Source organism: Peromyscus californicus, unplaced genomic scaffold (assembly GCF_007827085.1).
Source record: "Peromyscus californicus insignis strain IS unplaced genomic scaffold, ASM782708v3 Scaffold_10__1_contigs__length_136768540, whole genome shotgun sequence".
Lineage (NCBI taxonomy): Eukaryota > Metazoa > Chordata > Mammalia > Rodentia > Cricetidae > Peromyscus > Peromyscus californicus.
The window spans coordinates 4,398,061-4,408,898 of NW_026294391.1; the positions used below are offsets into that span (position 1 = coordinate 4,398,061).

General features: G+C 43.3%; 1 pseudogene; it reads right to left on the reverse strand.

Moving 5' to 3' along the window:
- Positions 1–7,732: 7,732 nt before the first annotated feature.
- LOC128113581 (transmembrane protein 18-like) lies at positions 7,733–10,328 on the reverse strand (annotated as a pseudogene).
- Between the last annotated feature and the right edge of the window lie 510 nt (positions 10,329–10,838).

Below are 10,838 nucleotides of genomic sequence, written 5' to 3' on the forward strand. Positions count from 1 at the left end.
AATGGCACACAGGTAAAGCCACAGAACACGTGGCAACATATAGATTAACAGAAATGGGCTGAGTTTAAGTGTAAGAGCTAGTCAGTAGTTAGCCTGAGCTAATGGCCGAGCAGTTTTAATTAATACAAGCCTGTGTGTGTTTACTTGGGGGACTCGAGGGGGGAGATTTGTCCCAACCACCGGCTGGCTGGGACACAGGATTATTTCCAGCTATATAGCAGTGAAAAGTCCAAGTAATGCAGTGGTAAATGGCAGAACAATGACATCACAATAACCTTTTTACTTTACCTCTCCAAAAACATAAAACATGAGAAGCTTAGGTATGGCTGGTGGAGAGAAAATAAATGGAGACTGTCATGTCAAGGAGCCCCAGCCCCATGGGACTAGGTGGAAATTTTACTTTACAAATTTATCTTTTCAGGCCCTGGGTACCAGTTTCTCCCTCAAATTCCATTCATTGACTTCCAAGATTTGGGAAGAAGTAAGGGAGCATGTGGGAGACAGAAGCTTTGGTGCAAGTGACACTAGGTGACAGGATCATATTGCATGAAACAGTAGAAATGAGATCAAGCAGCAGGCTAGGCTCCCTTATTGGGACTTCAGTTCACGAGCACAAGGGAGCTCAGACTTTTCAGAGAGGGTGCCAGGTTGCTCTCACCAAAGGAAGCAGCAAGCTTTGATTGAGTTTTTCTGGAGAACTAAAGTTTGGTAGCTGTTCATTGCCCATGGGCACAGTTTCAAAAGGTGTTTCTGTGCTAGTGCACAAGCATTCTGGCCTTAAGGTTAGTGCCAACAGGCTGGCACCTTAACCCAGGAACTGCTGAGTTTCTCTTCCGGCTAGTACCAGCATATTGAATAAACATCTAGGCTGCGTGGTTTGGTGTGGACCAAAGGACTTTCCATGCTTGAGCTGCTGAGAAAGCACGAAGGTGAGGTAGATGAAATGTGTACCTGCAGCAGTGGTCAATAGGGTGAGTTAACCCTGTACTAATCAGTCATGGGCAGAACATTTAAAAATAATGGACAGAGTAGAGTATGACTTGTAAGTTAAGAAAGCAAAAAGGACAGATGTAATACAAAAACAGAGATGCCAAGCCTTTTGCCCATTTTAGTCAGATATCAGATAGATATAGGCTGCAGTGAAGGGTCAGGATTTAAAGCAAAAACAGCCTTCATATTTTTAATTACATTTGTATTTATTTTATGTGTGTTTACTTATATGGACATACACTTTTGGAGGTTGGAAGAAAACTTGTGGGAGTTAGTTCTCTTCGTCCACCATGTGGGTATTGGGGATAGAACTCATGTGGCCAGGCTTGGTAGCAGGTGCCTTTACTCTGAGCCATTTCGTTTCTATTCAATAAGCTAAGCAACTGTTATCATAGCCACATATCAGAGGTGGGACGTAACAATGGACTGCTTAGCTGTGTAGCCTCTAAAATTATTTAGGTTTTTTCTTTGGTAAGAATTCCCACCTATCTTTGTTATTGTGTGGCCAGCCGTCTTGATTCCAATGTGGTGCTTTATGACAGAGCTTGAGAAATTACAAGAATAGTGGCAGAGAAAGCCACATATTATGTTTTTAATGGATAACTGGCAAGGACTCAAGGTTTATTTGCCTTCTGTCCCATGGCATTAGTCCCTACCTGAGACATTTCAAATTCAGTGGATTCATTATTGTTCTCTCAGTATTCTCTTTGTTCAATGAATTTCATTGACTGATTTCTTTTGGCATTTTAAGAAAGGTCCAGGGTCAGCCTGGACACACAGCAAGACTCAGTCTCCAAAATAAAACAAAAAAAATGATAAATCTGTCAGACTAGAGGGTTACAGGCAGAATGAATATTGCTCCCATATGCAGATACTTAAGAAAAGGTTAATGTGAAATGTTGTTGAAATAAGAAAGAAAATCTTAGGGCTGATGATGTAGTTTATGGTAGAGTTCTTGCTTATTGTGTATGAGGTTTGGAGTTTTGAAAAAATTAAAGAATGAGTTATTTTTTTCCTTTCATTTTGTAGAATAAAACAATTTTGTTCTAGCTGACATATAAAAACATCAGACAGGTTGCTTAAGGAAGACATGAAAATACTTGCCCAGACCCAGACTCTGTACATCTGAGTGAATTTCTGTCCAGTTAGAATTAATCAATTGATTGAGCTTTATTTACGATTTCATACTTTCAATGCCAATTACACATTTAATTAATTCATTAATTTTATGATTACTGCTCCTTAAATGCCCAGGAAGTTTAATTGACTTACCACTCATGAAAAGGAAAAATAAATAAATTAAAACTAGGAAAATATTAGTCATTTCTTAAATTCAAAGGCAAATAATTCCATATAAAAACTGGAAGAAATAAAGAGGAACAGAAAACAAAATATGCAGATTAAAATGGTAAGTGAGGTAATACTAGGAACAGGGAATGATGCATGTAATATACAAGGAATTAAAATTCATGACAAGGAGCTGAGCATGGAGGTACATGCCTTTAATCCTTAGGGCTCAGGATGCAGAGGAAGGTGGAGATCTGTGTGTTTGAGGCCATCCTGGTTTACACAAGAATGTCAGGACAGCCAGGCCTACATAGAGAGACTCTATCTCAAACAAACAAACAAAAGAAAACAAAACAAAAAACCATGGCAATGATAATATAGAAGTCAAGAAGAATAAAACTAGGGTTGAAATATTCTAAAGTATTATTAGCATTTGGGGAAAGTGATAAAATTGGTATTTGTTGTAGAGTACACAAAGTAGTCATGATTTAATCATTAGCATAAGTATAGAGATTATAACAAGTTTGTATAGAGAAAAGTAGAGCAATAAAATATTTAATTCAAAGCCAGTCAAGGAATGAGACTAAATTAAATTAAAGAGTAGGGAAGTAGTGTGATGTTTGAATGATCTCAGATTACATGAAATGTTAATGCATGAAATATTAATTTCTTTTGAACAGTTGTGTGATGTACTTCATGGAGTTGTTGATAAGTGCTTTAGGTATTTTACTGATGAATAGTGAATGCTCCCTAATTTTTGCTATAATAACCAACATTGTATAAAAATTATCTGCATAGAAACTTCCATTTCTATTTTTATACAATATTTAAATAGATTGGAACAGTGGGAGAAAATGGAAACATATTTAAAATTAATGACAGGTTGTTGAGGTGATGGACATGTTAATTAGCTTAATTGAATTTCTATAATATGTATTTGTCTATTGAAATCTTAAAATGCCACTAAAATAAAATGCTGACATGAACTGTAAACATTGCTCTCTCCTGATAGAAATATACGAAAATTTTTCATTTACCAACAGTATCAAACTGTCAATCATTCCACATTTTAATTTATGTACAAAGATTAAAAATCCCTTCCATTCCTTGGATAGGAGACAAAATTATCTCCAGTGGACTGTCCACTAAATTGATTGCCCATTAATGGGATCACCCCTGAAGTTACTGCTTAGGTCAACCACCATTAGATTAGATCCTATAGGATTAGACTCTTAATATAGTGAGTCAAACTTCAGTTGATTTAGCTATTCTTGGACCAATTAAAGATTTGATACAGTTCTGCTGAGGTGGAGGCTAGCCATACAGGGTTCTCCAGGAAATCCATGGCCACTCTGATGCAGTTCTGCTCAAACGAAGGCATGCAGCGCCAGGCAGGTGGACCCCATTATGATAAGCAAATATATGATGGAGAAATGTGAGAGAAAGAGAAGTGGAACGGCTCATGTGCTGTAGAAAGAGGCAGAAAGGAAGAAATGAAGACTGTGAGGAGTAGGCTGATGGGGGAGGTCTGCTTGCCACCTAGGGCCATGGTGATATCTGGGCTGGACTGCTGCCAAGAGCCATGTCTGGGTCCCTAGTCCTACAGCAGCCAGGGTCTGTGTTGATATCCATTGCTCCTGTTGCCTTCGAGGGCCATGCTGATTCCAGCAGTCTAGGCTGCCACCTGGGGCTGTGTTGGGATACCAGGGCCACACTGATGTTGGGGCCATGCCAATCTGGGTGGTCTCTGTTGCCACCTGGGGTCATGGTGACAACCAGACCCAGGCTGCTGCTGAGGACCATGTTTGGGTCTGTGATCCTACTGCAGCCAAGGTCAGTGTTAAAGTCCATGGCCCATGTTGCCACCAAAGACCACATGAAGCTTGGGGTCTGGGCAGCACTCTGAGGCCTTGTTGGTGTCCAAGGGCGATGCTGCTGCCAGAGCCATCCTGATCTGAGTGACCCGTGCTTCCAGCTGGAGCCAGGATGTTGACTGGGGCTATGTCTGGGTCCGTGGTCCAGCTACAGCTGGGGTCTGTGCTGCAGTCTGTGGCCCAGGTTGCCACTGGGGCCTATACAGGGGCCTAAGATCTGGGTCATAGCCTGTAGCCTTGTTGGAGTTTGGGGCCCATGATGCAGCAGGGGCCATACAGGTCTGGGTGACCTGTGCTGCCACCCAGGGCCATGGTGTCATCCTGGCTGCTGCTGAGGGCTGTGTCTGGATCTGTGGTCCTATAGCAGCCAGGGTCTGGATTGACATATATGGATCCTGTTGCCACCAAGGGCCATGAGGACACCCAGGGCCAGGTCAGCCACTTGAGTCCAGGTTGGTTGTCCGAAGGCCATGGTGTATGCAGATCTGTGTGGCCTGTGCGGCTACCCAATGTCATGATGATGTCTGGGCCAGAGGAGCAGCTGAGGGCCATGTCTGGGTCCATGGCCCTACTGTACCCAGAGTCTATGCTGATGTCTGAGGCTCCTGTTACCATCGAAGGCCGTGCAGATGCCGGAAGTCTGGGTCCATGTTTATGTCTGAGGGCCACACTGCCACTGGGGCCTGTATTGATCTGAGTGGCCTGCACTGCCACCTAGGGCAATGGTGACATCCAGACCCAGCTGTTGCCAAGGACCATGTCTGGGTCTGTGATCCTACTGAAGCTGGAGTCTGTGTTGAAGTCCAAGTCCTCATATTGCCACCAAAGGTCACATAGAAGCCTGGAGTTGGGGCTGCAACCTGAGGCCTTGGTGGTGTCTAGGGGCCATGCTGCTGCCAGAACCATCCTGACCTGAGTAGCCAGTGTTTCAACCCAGAGCCAGGATGTCGACTAGGCCCAAGCTGCTGCCTAGGACCATGTCTGGGTTCTGAGGTCCAGCTGCATCTGGGGTCTGTGTTGATGTCTGTGACTCATGTCACCTCAGAGAGCCTTAGGAACCATGTGAGATGAAATTAGAGGGCCATGTTGAGCCAGGCCCGCCCTTCACTGGCCCTGCCTCTTGCTGGATACTGCATCAAGAGAGCTAGCTCCTGTACTTGGGAGAGATGGCCCCACCCCTTACCACAGACGAGGGTGAATCGACTCTGAGGCCATGGGCATGGGGGAGCTGACTCCTCCCCATCACCTGAGGCAGGTGGCCCCAGTGGCCCCGGGCTGACCAGCTCAGCTACCACCCAGGCCCACAGCTGGGCCTTGGGTTGGCCCACCCTTACATCTACCGCATATAGAACCTGCTGGAGCTACTAAAGGTACTGGTCCTGTGGAACAATGCTCACAGGATCTCCAAGACTTGGGGCAGCCACAGGCTATCTCAGAGGAGTTCTGGTGAGGATCCAGTGATGATGGGGTACCTGAAACCAGAGGCCTTGAACCAGACGGTGACTCATTGCAATGAACATTTGCTGTTGAAGCTGGTAGGACAAAAGGGTATACTACGTGACACACCTCTCCCAACGCCATCAGAATGAATGATGAGGTGTTGGAGAGGTGGAAAAGAAGGACATGTGGCATGTTTCCAGGTCCCCTTCCAGGCCCCCAGTTCTTCGCTTCTGTTATTTTGGATAACAACTTGGCACTGACAATAGCTTTAGCCAAAGTCCCAGGGGTCTCTAGCCCATTTTTGCTACAAAAGTCACTTAAAAATAACTTGAGTAAATTTAGCATTTGGCTTTTCCTTAACCTAATAATTAATTTTTAGAATGTGAACATGTATATAATAAGTTATCCCCCAGGATAAAATTTGTGGATGTTCAAGCATTTTATGTAAAATGGTATAGTGTTTGCATATAACTTCTACACATTTTCCTATAAAAGCATCTCTAGATTACTTACGATATCACAATGTGAATACTATATTAATAATTATTGTACTTTATTGGAGACAATGACAAGAAAGGGTCTGTGCATGCTTGCTATAGATACATGTTTTTAAAGTTTTGTTTATTTTTATGTGTATGGGTGTTCTGCCTACATTAAAAAAAAAGAAGGACATGTGAAGAGGTTTTCTTGTTTTTTGTTTTTTTCAAGGCAGGGTTTCTCTGTGTAACAGACCAGCCTGTCCTGGAACTAGCTCTGTATAACAGTCTGGCCTTGAACTCACAGAGATCTAACTGCCTCTGCCTCCCAAATGCTGGGATTAAAGGTGTGTCCCACCAACACCTGGTGACACTGAGGTTTTTTTTTTTTTTAAAGAGAGACTTTAAATCAGGAGGATCTTGAACTTCCAAGCCTCCCATCTCTACCTCCCTAGTGTTGGGATCACAGGCATGAGCCACCATTCCTGGTTTATGAGGTACTAGGGATTGAACTCAGGGCATTGTACTTGGTAGGCAAGCATTCTACCAATTGAGCCACAGCCCAAGCTCCTAGCACTGACCCTTGATTGAATCAGTCTTTGGTAGATCAATCCCTGATTCCATCAGCCACAGATAGTATCCTACTTTTCTTTCTATTGATGATGACATCAATAGACCATAAATAATAAAGACTATGTATGGTGATATTTTATTTGTGCTGAAATGTGATTTTATTTGTATGTTAATAAATAAAGTTGCCTGGGGGTCAGAGCTAAAAGCAAGCCATTTAGCAGAAGTCTGGTGGTGGTGGCACACGCCCTTAATCCAATCACATGGCAGACAGAGTCTCTGTGTGTTCAAGGACACAGCCAAGCGGTGACACGAACCTTTAATCTCAGTACAAACCATAGAGCCCAGGAGGTCTGTATAGACAGGCAGTGATGAGGAAATCATGTGGTTGGGTTTAAAGCCAATGAGAACAGAAAGGCAATAAAAAGACAGGACACAGGAAGAAGGTCTCTCTCTCTCTCAGGGAAGAATGGCAGCAAGTGGTAAGCTAAAGGCTATTCGCTGGTGCTCTGACCTCTTGAGTTTTAATTCTGCGTTTTGCTCTGTGTTTCTTATTTAATAAGACTGTTTAGAATTTCATCTATAACTATGATCAAAAGTAGCTTGGAAGGAAAGGGTTTATTTATTTGGCTTACATGTCCTGATCATAGTCCATCATTGAGAGGCACCAAAGCAGGAACTCAAACAGGGCAAAAGCTAAAGTAGACACCATGGCAGAATGATGCTTACTTGCTTGCTCTCCATGGCTTATTCAGCCTGCTTTCATATTCTAGTACCACCTGCCCAGGGGTGGCATTGCCCACAGTGGGTTGAGCCCTCCCATATCAATCATTAATATAGGCCATCTGATGAAAACATTTTCTCAATCACAGTTTCTGCTTTCCTAATGACTCTAGCTTGTGTCAAGTTGACCAAAAAATAACCAGCACAGATAGATAGCTCATTAGGTCAGCTGCTGAGACACTCAAACCCCTGATTATATTAGCCACCATTTGAATCTGCTATTGAATGGTCCAAATACTGATTGGATCAAGTCCTAAGTTGAGTCCCTATTTGTATCAAGCACAGAATAAAATAGATCAACTCTTGACTGAATCAGCCTTCAATTGGATCAAGTGCTAATTGGATCAAGCACTGATAAGACCACTCCTGATCGAATCCATACCTGATTGGTTCATCTTCTTGATTGGCTTGAGACCAATCTGGATCAATCTGATCAAATCATTCATGATTACATCAAGTACTCATTGGCTTGGCCCAGGTTGAGCTATGGTCACTGACACTGTGAGACTGTGAATTATATCCAGTCTTCTCGACCTTTCCTCTTGTCCCTCTGACAGAGAAACTCCCAACCTTTCATGTCAACCATTTCCTGCCCACTGTTTACCTCTGGGTCCATCCACAGGCTTGTTATCCCACACTGCTTGTCTATTTGCATTATATTTCATCGCTGATAGTGCTTGGCTTGGCCTCTTCTCCGGACTCCTCTCAGAACTGCCTCCACCCAGAAGCTTTCCTTAGCTAACCAAAGGCCTGCTCCAGCTCCTGTCATCACTTCTGAGCTCTTGAGGCCTCATTAATACCATGATCACATGTGCATGGTGCAGCTTATTTCCCAGCAGACCCAGCAGCAGACAGATGGTAGTCAGTGTGGGAAGGCTCCCCATAGAATGTTATCTTGTCTGTGTGGAAACCCTTATTTGGCCTGACTTGCTGAGCAAGTTCTCTTGCCCATGAGCATGGTGATAACGCTGCAGTCTGAGCTTCTCCTTCTCCCTTCTGACTTCTCCTTTGAACTGCTGCCTGGGAGCTCTCACAAAATGCTCCAGTATGCCTTGTTGACAAGGCTGTAACAGAGGGACTGCCAACTCAGCCCTAGAAAAGGAATCACAGTCAATAGGTGATGAATCTTGTCACAGACCACCTCCTCATGATTTGGGCCATATACATATATACAAATTACTGTTACTATAATTATTGTTAAGCCAGGTATTATTACTAAGCCTGGGTGATGTGCCTTCATAAACCCTCCATGCCCCCTTTGGGGATCTTTTGCCCTAGCTACCTAACCCTTATTGGATTCCTTGACCTGGCCTAGGATGCTCAAGTGGTTCATGATGACAGGTTTCCCAAGCAGAACTGGCCCCTGGCCCCTGCACTCTTTTCAGCTTCCCAGTTGCCTGAACACAAGGAAGTAAACAACTTGTGCCTTATCAGACCAAGCCTGCATCTTCCTAGACCACACTACGTGGTCCTAGAAAACAGTTGCCCACACAGGAGGTACACAGGCTCCTCCCAAGCCTCACAGAAAAATAGTAGATCTTTACTGTAGTTTATGGCAGAGAGGAAAGAGTCACACCATACAACAGAACTGATATGGGAGGTATATTGGGGGAGGGTAAGAGGAAGAGGGTGCAGAGGCCAGCCTCTGGGGGAGAAGTGGTAGAGAAAGAGAGAAATGGGGAGGGGCTTGCCTTTTTAAGGGGGGTGTAGTGCATGCGCACAGGGAGTGCTCTTAGTGGCTGCAGCTGAGTAATTCAGCCAGTGTAATGCCTGAATGCTAACAATATTCCTACTTCAGATTAAGCAAAAATCCCAGCCAGGTAATGGTAGTGCACACCATTAATCCCAGCACTCAGGAGGCAGAGGCAGGCTCTGTGAGTTTGAGGCCAGCCTGGTCTACAGAGCAATTTCAGGACAGCCAGGGCCACACAGTAAAATCCTGTTTCAAAAGTGGATCTTCCCACTTCAGATCAGCCAAGCTGTCTTACTTAGGTTTTCATTGCTGTAAAGAGACACTGTGACCACAGGAACTCTTCCTGTGGCTGAACCAGAGAGCTTCCACCATGCAAATGTGGGTCCAGGTGACATCATTAGTTCTTTTAAGAAACAGCTTTAGTGAGGCCTCAATCTTTGCGGGTGTAAAATATAAAATAATTTTCCAAACCATGAGTCAGCTGACAGAGGACATCTGGGCCATGTGCAACTTACAACTGGAAACAACCAAGTCAGTGGACAAACAATGTCCACAGCAACAGTGAGGGATTCTTTTTCTTTTCTTCTCCTTTTCCTCTCCTTTCTCTTTTCTTGCAAAGGTCAGACATCACATTCAAAGTCTTCTGTACCCACATAATCACAATGACCATGGCATTGAACAGCAATGGTGCTGAGAACATGACAGAAATGAACTTCCACCAGAAATCGAAATACTGATATTTTGCAAACAATCTCCAATTCATTGCAGCCACTTCATTGATATACTCAGCACAATAGACGAACACTACTTGGCACAGAAAGTGTCCAGTCTGTATTTTGTAACTCTGGGATGAGAAGCATGTGAGAAGTAGGCACAGTAGGTGGAAGATGACAAGTCCTAGGAGTCATGGCTCTGTCTAGTCTGTCTCCTGGAAGGCTCTGACCAAGAATGGTGAGGGCATCACGCTGGGGATACCAACAACCTGGAGAAGTCTGCGGCTTCTGATGAATGACTCCAAGGAAACAGTATCTTCCAGACACAACAGGACTGATGCATATATGAACCCAGAGACTGAAGCATGCACAAGGCCTGTACAGATTCAAGCCACACAGGATCCCAGTGTCGAGAGGGGAAAGTGGACACAGATTTCCATCCCTAACCAAAAAGCTTTCTGCAATTGACATCTGCTTATAAAGGAAAGATTTGTTTTCTCCAATGGAGTCTCACTGGGTATGTTAACCAAACTTTAAGTGGTTTGCCCGTAAGTAGTGGCCAAAACAAAGTGAACTCAGTGGTATTTTTGTAAACTTTTTGTCTTGTATTGCTTTGTCTAGGCATTTTGTTTTGTTTTGTCTTACTGGTGTTTTACTTGTATGTTATGGTTTCCAATTTTGTGTTTTTATGGTTTGTGTGTGTGTGTTTCTTGTATTTTTTTCTTTTTTTAAATTCTAAAAAGAAAAAGAAAGAAAGGGCATGGAGTGGGATGGGTGGAGAGATGAGGAAGATCTGGGAGAAGGGGAAAACATCATCAGAATATATTGTATGAAAAAAATTTTTCATGGGGGTCATTTTCACTCAAACTACCACAGAAACTCATCTCAAATAATCAAGTTGAGCAAATAAGAAGAAAAATATCCACTTCCATATTCATATAAAACTTCTGGCACAAAGAATTTTCATTAAATTTGAATTGATGATAAATCCAGGCAATTAAATGATGATTAT